Raw genomic sequence first — 13982 nt, forward strand, 5'->3', positions numbered from 1 at the left:
CTTATTGTTTCAAAGCTGTTTCATTACATACACTTTTATAAATGTACCACCTGTATGTACTCAGGTTGTGGGCTCCCCACTGCAAAAACTAAAACCTTATCTAAGAATATCTGTCTCTAATTACTAGTCAGAATTATCTCATGACTCTCACGCCTCAAATCCCTCTGACAAGTCTAAATAAACATCTTATTTAAGATGTGAAAGTAAAATACAAGGGCTGATTTATTTATTTTAAATGAACACACTAGAATAACAGACCTTATATGTGTGAGGATTTGGTAGAAGCCTACAAGTGGCTCAATCCCAACCAGGTCATGTAGAACAGTAGTTCCCAAACTATTTTGGCCTGGGACCCCTAAAGTAACAGACCCAGAGACCAGGGACCCCACTGTCCTTGGAGGTGGGTTAAAAGAACAATGTTGTGTAAGCATTTTGTAAAAATGTACATTTTATAGAGTTTTTGATCTCATTATAAGCTCAAATCTCACTTTATAGCTATGGTTTTTATTTCCAGTTTAACTTTTTAAATAATGGATAGAATATACTGATTTAAATCACTTTAAATATCTTTTTGTGGTTTTGGCTGGCATCCTGTGACCCATCCTTAGTGTTTGGCAACCTCCTTAGGGGTCCCGCCCCCCACTTTGGGAACTACTGATATAGAAGGCAATATTAAAAACAACTATTATGAACTATTTATCAGACATCAAGTATAAAATGTAAGAAATGAGTGTAGATCAATTACAGAGAGGTTAGAAGTGGAAATGCAAAGATGTTCAGAAAGAGATGATTTCATATAGAGATGGGTGCTGTACTTAGTTCTGTTTTTATCGTCTAATATTTCTGGTTCTTCTAAACTAACAAACTGTTTTTGAGGCTGCAGAATTTTATGGCGTTGTAAATGTCCTCATCCAAACAGTATTACATAACAGAAATGGATAGAATTAAACTGTAAAATAAAGGTTTGTTTGGTTTTTTTAGTTTTGTTTATAGAAACCACCTGATTTTTCTTAAGACTGAAGGTGATTTATCAACCCTTTTTTTAAACAAAACTTTGAGTTTGTGATCAATCTGAATACCTACAAACATGTTGAAAAACTTTGATTATTTGATTTTTATCTATAAAGTATAAATTGGTTAAAATCATATTTCTTTCTACCAGAAAATAAAAAGAAACAAACACTTTGAAATTTAAAGACAACTTTTTTGTTTAAAATCAAGTGGAGCTATTTGAATGATCTTCATTTAAGATTCAAGAGACAGAATTTAAATCTCAATTTGTGACTAAAAGGATGATTTCATCTGCTGAATGTTATTAAAATGTCGAATTTGATGCAACATATTATTGTGTATTTAAAAATAACAAATATCCTGATATGGATCCCTGAAGATCACCCAGTGAATTATATTTATTTGAGACTTGTGACATTTTAAATAACAATATAGTCTTAAGTTATTAACATAGTTTCTGAGCCATGATTAAATCTATATTCAGACATCTTTGTGAGTAAGAATGAACGATTAGCAGTATCAAATGCCTTTAAAAGGTCTAGAAATCTACAGATGTCTCACTTGTTATGGTCCAAATTTGTGCATATTCTGCAAGCGAGTTCTTACAGTGCCAGAGAAGTTGAAGAGGTTTTAATAAATCCAATTTGCAGAAGTTTTAAAAAAAATATCACATGTTTCAGTACTATTTTATTCCCTAACTCTTTCAGATTTTGTAAATCAAGTCCAAATATAATGATGTATTTTGGACTACAGGTTCAATAACAGCTGCATTTCCACCAAGCTTTGAGGTTCAGTTCAGTTCAGTTCTTGGGGATGCACTGGCATTTGCTTCCTAACTGTCAAAAGTTGTATAAAAGTTTTACAGATAACCGTCCTTGGTTAATGGCAGCCTTCTGTTGGAGGGCGGAGCTAGACTCACTGCAGTCTCTTTATTGGTTGTGCCATGTCTGCACTGAGCCGAACAGCTCCCTCATTTATTTGATATACTATTGGTAAATAACCCTTATAGGGTACTGGACTGATTAAAATAACTCAATTCAAGATGAAGATTCCTGAGCTCATATAGAGTTGTTGTTCCTAAATAGACTGGTTGTGTGAGCTGGACCTGACCCTCAATGACAGACTTTTTCCTTTGGTTGTTATTGAACCTCCTGAGACCTGAGCTATAGTTTTGGAAGCATTTTTAGTTCCTCTCATTTATTTCTAAGTAGGATCTGATAGTTTAAAACATCAGCCTGGTCTTTGAACACGAGCTCCTTGGAAATTTTCCTTTCCTAAATTCATACAAATTCCCAAAAATTTCAAGAAATTACCCAAAATTTCTGTTAAAATTCTTAAACGTATTTATAAAGTATTCCTTAAAAAGTACCCAAAAGTTTCTCTGAAACATCCCCAAATGTTTCAGTGAAACTTTATCATAAAGCCTTCAGTTAAAAAAAAGTTAAAAAAAAAAAAACAACAACAACAAAAAAACAAAAAACAAAAAAAAAAGGTGGATTCCTAAAAAAAATTCCCCAAAAATTCCAAAGCAATTTCCTAAAATTTTACAAAAACATTCTCCAAATGTTCATGACAAAGACAAAACATCCAAATATTCAAACAAATCTTTTAAAATTTACATGGGAATTCTGCAGCATTCTAAGGAACACCCCACCTCCAAATTCCCAGTCAAATTCCTAAAAAAAAAAAATTCAAATTAATTTCCTTGATCTCCATAAAAAGGCCTGACATTTTCCAAACAAAATTTCCCCTATTGTCATGAAAACACCAAAAGAAAAATTCAAAGCAAATTTCCCTCAAAACTTCCAATCAAACTCTCCAAAATGTAAAAACTTTTAAGCTGAATTTCCATGAGCAAATTCCATGAAAATATGAAAATGGCTTATGGTTCCAAATTTTAAGCAAATTCCTTAAAGGTGCAGTGTGTAAAACTGAATGTCAACATCTAGAAGTGGGTTCTAGATTGCATTTCTCTGCTGGAAACTGTGGCAACCAGTTGAATTTAATGTGTATCTGTAATGTGAATACAATACAATACAATACAATAACTTTATTTATCCTTTTTTCCTCTATGTAACCATGGAAACATGTAAAAATCCAAGATGGTGGCATCCATGGAGGGGACCCTCTCTATGTATGAATTAAAGGTTTATTCTGACTTGTTTTTTTCAGAATAGCTATTTTTGAATTTAGATGACTAAACACTTATTTAGATAGACCATCTTAGAAATGTTTTGCTTTATTTTACCAAGTTTGTTCAGCTAAATGCTGCTAGGCTAAATATTACAAACTGCACCTTTAAACTTTGGTGGACATTCTGGACAAATGCCTTAAAAAATTCAAAGCAGAAATTATTATTATGTAAGAAAGTTAAAATGTTATGTCCTCATATGTGCACGCGGGGTCTTAGGAGGTTAAAACAGTTATTTTCAACTGTTTGGACATCAGGACCCACCACCACAAGCCTATGGGAAATTGTGACCCATATTTTAAACATTTTCAACAACTTAAATTATCCACAATGATGAAAATGTTGACGTTTGAACCTTAGATGGGGAAGACATCATGGAACAAATAGACAGGACCAGGAATGGATGTTTAAGAAGTGCTTTGTTACAGAAAGACACATTTTTATGTAACTCATTTGAACAACACAGAAGCAGCTTTGGTACTCTGAGAAAAGCAGATACATAGGTTGAAATCCTAAGAAAACTATCAAATTGTACTAATTATCACAGGAAAACTAAGTAAATAAAATCTATGGACTTATGCTGGCTCAGGCTCAGACTTTTTGCCGCTTTTTTTTTTTCCAAGGCACCCGTTCACGACGCTCTACAAACACCTCCAGACCCACATGTTGAGAACAACTGCTTTAACAGACATAAAAATGCTCAAGTGATATCAAATTAGAAACCATTTGGAGCCTCAAGACAAGCTCTTATGACCAAGCTTAGTCAAATGATCCAGATCTCCCGTCACTACAGGCCAGATTATGGGAACACTGTTAGTGGAAACACAAGCAAGATCAGGGTTTACTCTACCAAACTGTGCCAAACTGTGCTGAACCAAGCCAGACCACTTATTAGAAACCAAACACCCTTATAAAGATTTGAGATTTTGCAGAGCAAGTCTACAGATTTCTCTGAAAAAGCAGCAGAACAAACGATGAAAGCTTGCACATTTACATGCTCGCACATGCACTCTCAGTCCAGCAACCACCAGTGCCTAAATCCAATGATGATCCTCAGAGCTTTCTTCCACTCTTCTCCTGCAGACTTCATTTCTCTGCTCCACATCTTACACCAAATTTTTGCACACAGAGCTCAGGGTCCTTTCAGAGGAGCCGTCCCTCCCCCACACCGTAACAATGGTGCAGTGTGGTCTGCTACAGCGGGGTCTGATCTTACACTCAGATAGCAGAAGCCGAGTTACCTGTTTGAACACACGTTTACTTTAGCACAGACACAAACACATCTACGGCCTGTAGTGGAGCTTTGAGCTGAGCTGTTTGGTACGCACCTCAGATATCTGCTGGTTAGATGGGACATCAGTCAGACTGTGGAAATGGGTTAATTAGTAAAGTGCTCGTGCCATTTTTCTGGCTTTTTGTTCAGCTTTTGTCATTTTCAAAGGTGCCACATGCAGCTTGTTGTAGCACTGATTCACAAAAAATAAATGGACATCACGTGCAGAAAATTCATCCATTTCAGAGAGGAACTCCCTGATTGTTGCATCAAAATTCACAAAAGACTAAGATGCCTGAAAGTCAAGACAAAACCAGTCTGACACATTCATCCCCAATCCCTGACATGTCAAGTCAGGTATTTTAGAGCTCACACTTTGAAGCCAGAAGTTCTCATAACATGATGACATAGCTAAAGTGAAGTCCAATGAGGCAGGAAGCAAAAGCAGTCAGAGCGCGACTATTATCTAAGAGGATGATATAACATTAAGACATGAAGATCCTCTGTGATTAATGTGCATAAAAACAGATGGTTAAGTGGTTTGTTTCACATGACATCTTAGTTCTCCTTTTCTTCATTTGTTGCAACACTTCCTCAGTGACTTCCCTAAGAGCTGATATTTGTGTTGAGGAACTTCCTGAGACCCTCAGAGAGCCGAGGGAGTGAAGCAACAGGCATGAAGATACCAGCTTGTTCTGAACATCACCGACACGTCAAAACAGAGGACTGGAGCTGTCAGAGAGAGCGTTTAGACCTGTTTATGAAATAAACCTATCAGTGATATTTGGTTAAAAACATTCTAAGATGTTCTGTAAGTGATTAAAATGTTGGAAATATCACCAAAGTCTCTAAAAATGCATACACATCACAGATTTGGAAGAAACATGCAATGCAAAAATTTCAGTTACGCTTGAGAGGTTATGTAAATGCTATCTCACTTAGTCAACCATTTTTTTAATGACACTCTCAGTTACTCTTAGTTTATTCTTGTGATTCTGAACTGGACGATTTAAACTTTTTAATTGGATATAAATTAAATATCCTGAAGTTATTATTGATGCCCCTTTATACTGTATCAGGTTTGTACAGGTTTATGTTGGCTCACTGTCTTCCAGTTTCCTTCCATAATCATTGTAGGATCTGTTTAAGGGTGTTTTCACAGGTCTAGATCAGCTGATCTGGTCTGAATCATGGACTGATTTGTTACATTTTTATGTCAAAGTTGGTCTTCGTTCAGACAGGGCCAAAATGTTTGATGTGCAAGAAAAATTGGTCAGAAGTTCTTGCAGTTTTTAGCAAGTAATTCTGGGTCACAAATAAATCTTAAATAAAAAATTACAACAAATAAATAAATATGATCAAATAAATAAAAAAAATTGGCTGTTTATAGCCAACAACATAAAACCAGTATAAAAGAATCATGTCCTGGCATGCAGCAGCTTGAAACCTATAAAAAATAGTTTCTTCAAAAAAGAGGAGCCATCTTTGTTGTTGACAGTGATGTCATGAGTCCCGCCCCTGATTTTCACTGTTTCAAACATTCAAGAGTGATGTGAGTGCAGCAACAAAAAACTCTGAGGCTGTTCTTGCTCCTGAGGTCAGCTCAGACTGAATGATTTTAATGGAAACCCTTTTAGTAATTACCAAGTTATTTTAAAGGGTTTACATCTTAATTTTATAGTAATTATTTTAGTCATTTAATAATTTCTAAAGAGGTAATCACCAAGCAATAACATTGAAGTTTGGTATATTAAGGAAGTTTTTACCTCCTAATAATGTATGAAGTATGAAGTATGAAGTAGTTCCTCTTAATATTGAGGCAGTTCTCTGTTATTGGGTGGTATTTCACCAGGAATTTCTTAGAAATAAGATCTTTTTATTATATGAGTTGTTTGATGATTCCAGGGTAATTTCTTTATGCTGGCCCACTAAATAAAAGTGAGTCATCCCTTATTAATTTTCCAATATTTTTCCTGGTAATTTCTGCATATCAGCCAACTAAATTAAAGTGAGTCCTTCCCACATATTTCCGGTGTGATTTTTATGTAGTTTCTAAATGTTTTCCTCAAAAAAAAATAAAAATAAAAAAAAAAAATAAAAAAATTTTAAGGTAATTTCTAAATGAATTCCTTCACGTTTCACAAGTAACCTACAGTATATGGAAACATTTTCATCTTATTTATAAGTTAACACCACCTAATTACCAGAGAATTACCATGATAGTATGAGGATTAGGATTAGGCTTGGAGGGTAAGGGTTTGAGTAAAATACCATCTAATTACCAGAGAATTGCCACAATAATATGAGGGTTAGTTTTACGCTAAGGGGTAGAGGGTTAGGGTTAGTTTAAAAAAACATCTGATTATCAGAGAATTGTCCCAATAACAAGGGTTAAAGTTAAGCCTAGAGGGGTTAGGGTTAGGGTAAAATACCACCTAATTACCAGAGAACTGCCATGATAGTATGAGGGTTAAGATTAGGCTTAGAGGGGTATGGGTTTGAGTAAAATACCATTTAGTTACCAGAGAACTGCAACAATAATATGAGGGTTAGTTTTACGCTAAGAGTTAGAGGGCTAGGGTTAGTTTTAAAAAGACATCTGATTATCAGAGAATTGTCCCAATAACAAGGGTTAAGTTTAGGCTTAGAGGGGTTAGGGTTAGGGTAAAATACCACCTAATTACCAGAGAACTGCCACAATAATATGAGGAATTACTATATAACTAACACATTAGTAAATTATTACTTAATACTGCCAAATGTTGAAGTTAATGTTTGCAACATTCTCATTTATTACTAGGTAATTACAGCATTTGTCCTGGAAATTACTAGATAAAAATTCTTATGACTATAAAATCACTAGATAAATAAATACTATAAAATAACCAAGTGATTACTATGGAGTTACGGCCCACTAAAAGAAAGTGTTACCAACTCTATTTGTCTTTCCCAGTGGCACCATGTCAGCAACAAAAGTCCTGCCCACTGTTGGCAGACAAACTGGACACACTATAAGTGTGATCTAAACTGGTCATCTATGCTGACACCACTACTGTCTCTGTGACTGTGTGGGGGTTTGCAGGTGAAAGAATGTCAATCATAGCTACAACAGAAGTGCTCTTTACGATACCAGCTAGCCTAACTAATCAACATACGTACACATGAAATCCATGAAGGGAGAAAAAGTCAGGATTCATTTTGGCTAATACTGACACGAAGATAGGGGAAATGCTGTCCTACAGAATTGTAGGGGCCAGGGCACATGACCTTGATCTCAGGTATGGGTGCAAGTAAAATTATCAGATGCTAGTCTTATTTAATCCTGGTTGCAGGGCATCCTGGACGCTTCACCGATTATGTCACACTATGAGAGCATTTGTTGTTTGTGGTGCTTATATTCAGGCCTAATGTTTGACCACAAGCTGTGACGGGTCAAAATCTAGCTAAATTTGTGTAGTCTGAGCTGGCCTTTGCCATCTATACAGTGTATCCCCTTCAGGGGTGTGGGAGAGTTGTAGCTGATCCCAGTAGCCATTGGGAAGAGGCGGGGAACACCTTGGACTCCTCAGCAGTCAATCACAAGGCTAATATATACAAAAAAAAGACAGGGAGTCAAAATCTCATTTACACCTACAGGCAATTTAGATTCACCAATTAACCTAGCATCAGGTTTTTTTGTCTGTGGGAGGAAGCTGGAGGGAACCCTAGTATGCACAAAGAGAACAGGGATTTGAACAAGGAACCTTCTTGTTGAGAGGCAACAGCTAGAACCACTGTCTCCGTGCAGCCCTGCTCAGGCAATGAATGCAAAAAATGTAGAACAGCATTGATTTTCTATGACAAATCTGTCCTGAAGTCCAGAAAATTAGAGTAAGTGGGCACTAGTCCCAAAACCCATAACGTAAAAGAGATTATGGATGTCTGTCATGAATCAGAAGGAACTGCTTGTGCATGTATGCAGCGGGATCAACCAAGAGACAAAAGGTGATGCATTGACCAGAGAGGGCGCCAAAGTTGACGAAAACCAAAGGTTCTTCACACGAGCTTTAAGTGAGTGGAACTGACTTTCATGCATGTGCGTTTTTGTTTGATGTCCTTCAAAGTTGGGAAAGTTTTTAACAACAATTTGTGCAAGAAATGCAGCTCAAATTGCTCTGAATGGGGAAAAAATCCTGTTAAAACAGAACATGAAAAGAGAAAATATCTGCTTCATGTCTGAGAACAGATGTTTAAATCCTTAACTATTCAACAGAGGGAAATTTGCATGCTCACAAAACACAATTACACTTTTTGTTTAGAACTATACTGAGTGGAAGTTCTTGTAAATGTGTTTTGAAAGGCAAGACACGTTGCACCTCTAAAAAAGTTCAATCTTTTTGTCTGGTAAAACAGAACAAACAGTAAATTCCTCCCTAAACGCTGCAGTCCTGTCTGTCAGATTGGGATTTGAGCACTAAAAGGCTCTGTAGTGTGTACTAACAGTGTCTTTTTCATCTGCCTGTGGAGGAATAAGCGGTCTGATCATATTCTACAGTGTTGATAATGTTTGGTGCCAACAGCTGAATCATTTTCCACAGTAAAAGCCTCCAAACTGGTGTAAACAGTCAAATATATTCAGTGAAGCTGACGGCACGCTGCTAATCAAGGTCAGCTTTGTTGAGAGGATCAGAGAGCAGCCTGAATGTACCTGAGACTGAGCCGCAGCTTGTTTAGAAATATACACAGGCACATGTTTGCACAGCAGATTTTCTCTCTGTGATTCTATTTTGCACATTATTATTACTTGAATATTTGTTTTTTTCATGCAAAGCCACGTTTCAGCCCTCTCCTCTTCAGCCTGCTGCTGTCTTGTCCTGGTTTTTTTTTCTACTTTTGCCTGAATTCTGAGCCAGCCAGCCATGCATTCCTATCCAGAACACTCTGCTTCATCCCGGCTTCCCAACCTTTAAATCACATCAGTGTTACATCATAGCACAGAGACACACAACAACAACACACATTTACTTCCTGCTGTGGCAGCCATGCCAAAAACTTTTTTCCTTACACAATCTTATTACTTCTCTTCTCCTTTTGTTCAAACTTTGCTTTGGTTGCATTTCTACTTTTTATCTGTTCTTAGAAGAAGAAACTGTCCTGTACTCAAGCTTCGTTCTTTATGTCCTAAAATATCAACCACAGAGAAACGTAGTAGGAAAGTTCAGTATCATATTATGTCTAATAGATCTGGCTACACACTGGAGGATTTTTAAATCTTAATCGAGCTTAAACTGTGGGAGACCACAGGCATACAGTGCCTATAAAGAGTGTTTATCCCCTTGGATGTTTAACTTTTTATTGATTTTATAAATCCAACATGGTCAATATAATTTGACTTTTTTTGACTGGAAAATTTTACAAAAAACTCTTTCATGTCAAAGTGAAAACAGATTTCTACAAAGTAATGTCAATAGATTAAAAATATGTAATGGTAAAATAAGTGACTGCATAAATATTCAGCCTCTTTAAAGTGAATGACCTAATTCAACAGAGGTCCAGCTAATCCGTGCTAGAAGTCTCACGGTTAGTGAAATGAGGATCACCTGAGTGCAGTAAATGTGTCGCAAATGATTGTAGTATAAAGACACCTATGTCTGGAAGGTCCCATCACTAGTTAACCAGTATTCCTGGCTACCATTACACCATGAAGACAAAAGAACACTCCAAGAAGCTAAAAAAAACATCTTATTGGAAAGTATAAGTCATAAGATGTATACAACAAAAAAATTCTAGGCACTGAACATCCCCTGGAGTTCAGTTAAATCCATCATCAAGAAATTGAAGGAATATGGCACATGTGTGAATCTGCCTGGATCAGGCTGTCCTCACAAACTGAGTGACTGTGCAAGAAGGAGACTAGTGAGAGAGGCCACCAAGACACCTGAAGGAGTTCCAAGCTTCAGCAGCTGAGCTGGGAGAGATTCTGCAGACAATAACTGTTGGCTGGGTTTTTCACGGTCAAAGCTTTACAGGAGAGTGGAAAGAGAAAGACAGTGTTGAAGAAAACTCTCCTAAAGAGTGGAAGTGGAAGAAAGTTCTTTGGTCTGATGGACCAAAACAGTGCTTTTTTGGCCATCAGACAAGACGTTTGGGCACAAAACACTGACCAACAACATAAACACACCATACCCACCATGAAGCATGGTGGTGGCACCATCATGCTGTGGGGATGCTTCTCGGCAGCCACCCCTGGAAGGCTTGTAAAGATAGAGGGTAAAATGAATGCGTTAAATACAGGAAACTCAAGGAGGACATAAGAGAGACACTCCCTTTTGCTATGCTTCTAGAGGCAAGAGAAAGGTGTCGCATGCGTTCCCCTGAACACAACTGTGGTGACTGAAGCAGTAATTAATCTCCTTGTTTCAGAAAAGAGCTAATACACGTTGATGTATTTTTTTTATGTTTCTAGCACAATGAATTAAAGGCCTTTTAAATTTTTAAAACCTCCTTGAGTGCCTGGACCTGGATTATTTTACCAATGTATTTTGGTCCTACGTTTTCATCTTTTCCATGAATCTTTTCCTTCCATGAGCACCAGTGGTTTGAGGACAACAGAGGAGCTCCAGTTTGTATCTCTTTTTTATGCCTAAGCCAGTCATTAGAAGAGCAAAGAAATATTTTCCCCCAGGAAGTTTTCAGTTTGACTCTTTTTTGTTCTCCCATTAATGAAATGTTGACCAGTTTTGAAAAAAGTTCAGCTATATCTCTAAGCTTCTGTCTTCACCGATCGCCAATGCTTACCGATTTGCAGTAAAACTAAACCCAGTCTACCTCCCTTTCCCCAAATGCTGATTGGTCCATTCCTTCAAAGGTTTTAGATTGAAGCCTTGAAAGATGGGTCTGCCTGGTGACAGACATGAAATCTGGCCAATCCATTGGTTTTGCAGTGGACAGAAAGTCAGAACTAAGATCACCTAGTAAGCTTCAGTTTGATTGTATGTTATATACAAACGAAACATAATATCAGTGTCCATGTTTGTGAATCTGCAGAATATTTCCATGCTTGTGTAAGCACATTTATTTGATCAGTTCCTTTTATAGACTGCAAAGACTCGCTGCATTATATCAGACGAGGACACATCATTATTATTCTGAGGCTTTTTTTAGATGATGTAATATTTGTCCTATTTCATTTTGTTTAGTTTCACTGTTCGTGATCTTTTGCAGAAGATGTAACCAAATACAATTAGTATGAACTGGTCTGAAGGACAAAGTGTTCCAACTGAGCCAAGGAGAATATGATCATGTGTGCAGACATGCTTCGGTTTGTTTGTTTATCTCAAAAAGTTGTCCTGTCACCATGGTAACAAAACTTACCACAAAACTCAAACTGTATCTCCTCAAAGTCATCGCTTCATCATACACAGAATGAACACGCCCACATCAAGGACCCACTGCTGATCCCTGAAAATGACAGTATGTTTGATTTAATGAAGAAAAACAGCCATAAATGTGGTTAGAAGACCTTCAGAGTAACCTCAGAACAAATCATAACCAAGCTTATTACAGATGTTTTTTTCTCTTGTGTAACCAAGTAACCCCAAGAGTTTTCTGTTTATCTATGGTTCAAGTATGAGCTCAAACAGCTGGTCACAAACAAAGCATGACATTTTAAAGTGGAGGTTTACCAAAGTGTAAAAAGTCCCATAAACACAAAAATATAGCCTACGCTCTGGTTTGATATGCAGACATTTATTGAGAGTTATCCAAAATAAGTCATGGATAAGATGATCTTTTTCTTCTCATTTGCTATGCAGAAGGCTGCACTTTTAAGTCTGATATTAAAGCATGATGATTTACCAAAGTGTGTGCAGGAGCCTAGACTAAAGCCTGACTCACACATGAAGATTTTTAACCCTTTATGGGGCACTCATTAAAAAAAAAAAAAACTTTGAAGTTTATATAGGATATAGTAACATGGTACATTCACACGGGATAAGTGAAATCAATGTAAACAAATTTACTGACATATCTGAAGGAAAGCATGAAGCTGCAATAAATACACGATGATTTTTTTTTTAAATTCCATACACAAAAATGCAATGTAGTGCTCCATGGCTTTACTTACACAAAGTGCTCAGCATTGTTTTTCCTTCACCTCTGTCCCTAATCTCCTGTTGTACTTCTTAGTTTTGTCACTTATATATATCTTATATATATTTTTTTATTATTATGGTGAAATCGAAGGTCATGGAAGTGACCATATGCTCCCTTACAAACAAAAAAAGCCCATAAAGTGTATGCATATGAAAATGTGAGTAACGGAAAATAAATACATATGGAGTCTAATGAGTATTTACTGAAACATTTAAAAGTTATTTGAATCCAAATGATCTATTTTATGAGACATGGTTAGGTTGCCTTTAGATTCTGACCTCTTATGAAGGCAGGACATGACTGGCTAAGTTATGGTGGTACCACCAGTTTCTGTTATAACTCCAGTACCTACAATAATCTCAAATATTGAATAACTTATTGAAAATCTGTGATGAGGCTCCCAATTAAAAAAAAAAAAGGATTTATGCCTTTAAAGTTTAATAAAACTGACTAAAATCACATCTAGTTAACTATCTATATCAAATATATGCTATACTTATATTCTAGTTTTCTTTTGAATTCCAACAGAAAACATAAAAAAATTACACACATTTCAAGTCTGAATGAATTTATGTGGAAAGAAGGCAGTAAAAATAAAAAGTGATTTAAACTGCATAATAATAAAACTGTAACACTGTCATAAAACTGACCAAAAGCCCCTCCAATTTGATATTTATTCTTTGAACATTTTTATAAATTCATCATATTTACCACTTGATTGCTATTTATTTTTTACAAACCTGTGGCAACACACAAATACCCTATGGAGAACCATTGTAATGAGTTATTTGTCAAGACAACAGCCCCAGGATGGTTTGCTAAATGGGTTGTCCATATGTCTTAATATAGATAGTATTTTACACCCCTACTTTATGTCTAGACAAGTTTCCTCTATTTTCCAACCTAAGATATCTGTACTAAAAAGCATTTGCAAACAAAAGCCATGACACTAAGTACTGCTGTTTATCTTTACAATGTGAGTTTCATCTACTTATCCCGGTTAGTTATGATTTGTTGGGGACCAAAAGAGACTAAAAACAGCGTTTTTCAAGTTCTGCAGGAAACAGGAAGTTTGAGACACTCTGATTGGTCAGGTGTTGTGATGTCACTGTCCACGATGTTGACTGATCTCCATAACCTGACACGCCAAATGGATGTGTTTCACACAACCATCTGGTAAACCACTTATGGACAGCGTTTGAGAAAGGGCAGAGCCTTTGGAAAAAAAAAAGCTCAAAGGGTGATTTGATGAACTTTCTGTCTGTCACATCTTCACAACCAATCAGAGCAACAAAACATATGATGTAACTGCTACAGACGAATAAACTCTAGAGAGAACTGTAGACTTTCGTCGCTTTTGAAAAAAAAAACAAT

The sequence above is a fragment of the Cheilinus undulatus genome, linkage group 12, assembly GCF_018320785.1.
Source record: "Cheilinus undulatus linkage group 12, ASM1832078v1, whole genome shotgun sequence".
Classification (NCBI taxonomy): domain Eukaryota; kingdom Metazoa; phylum Chordata; class Actinopteri; order Labriformes; family Labridae; genus Cheilinus; species Cheilinus undulatus.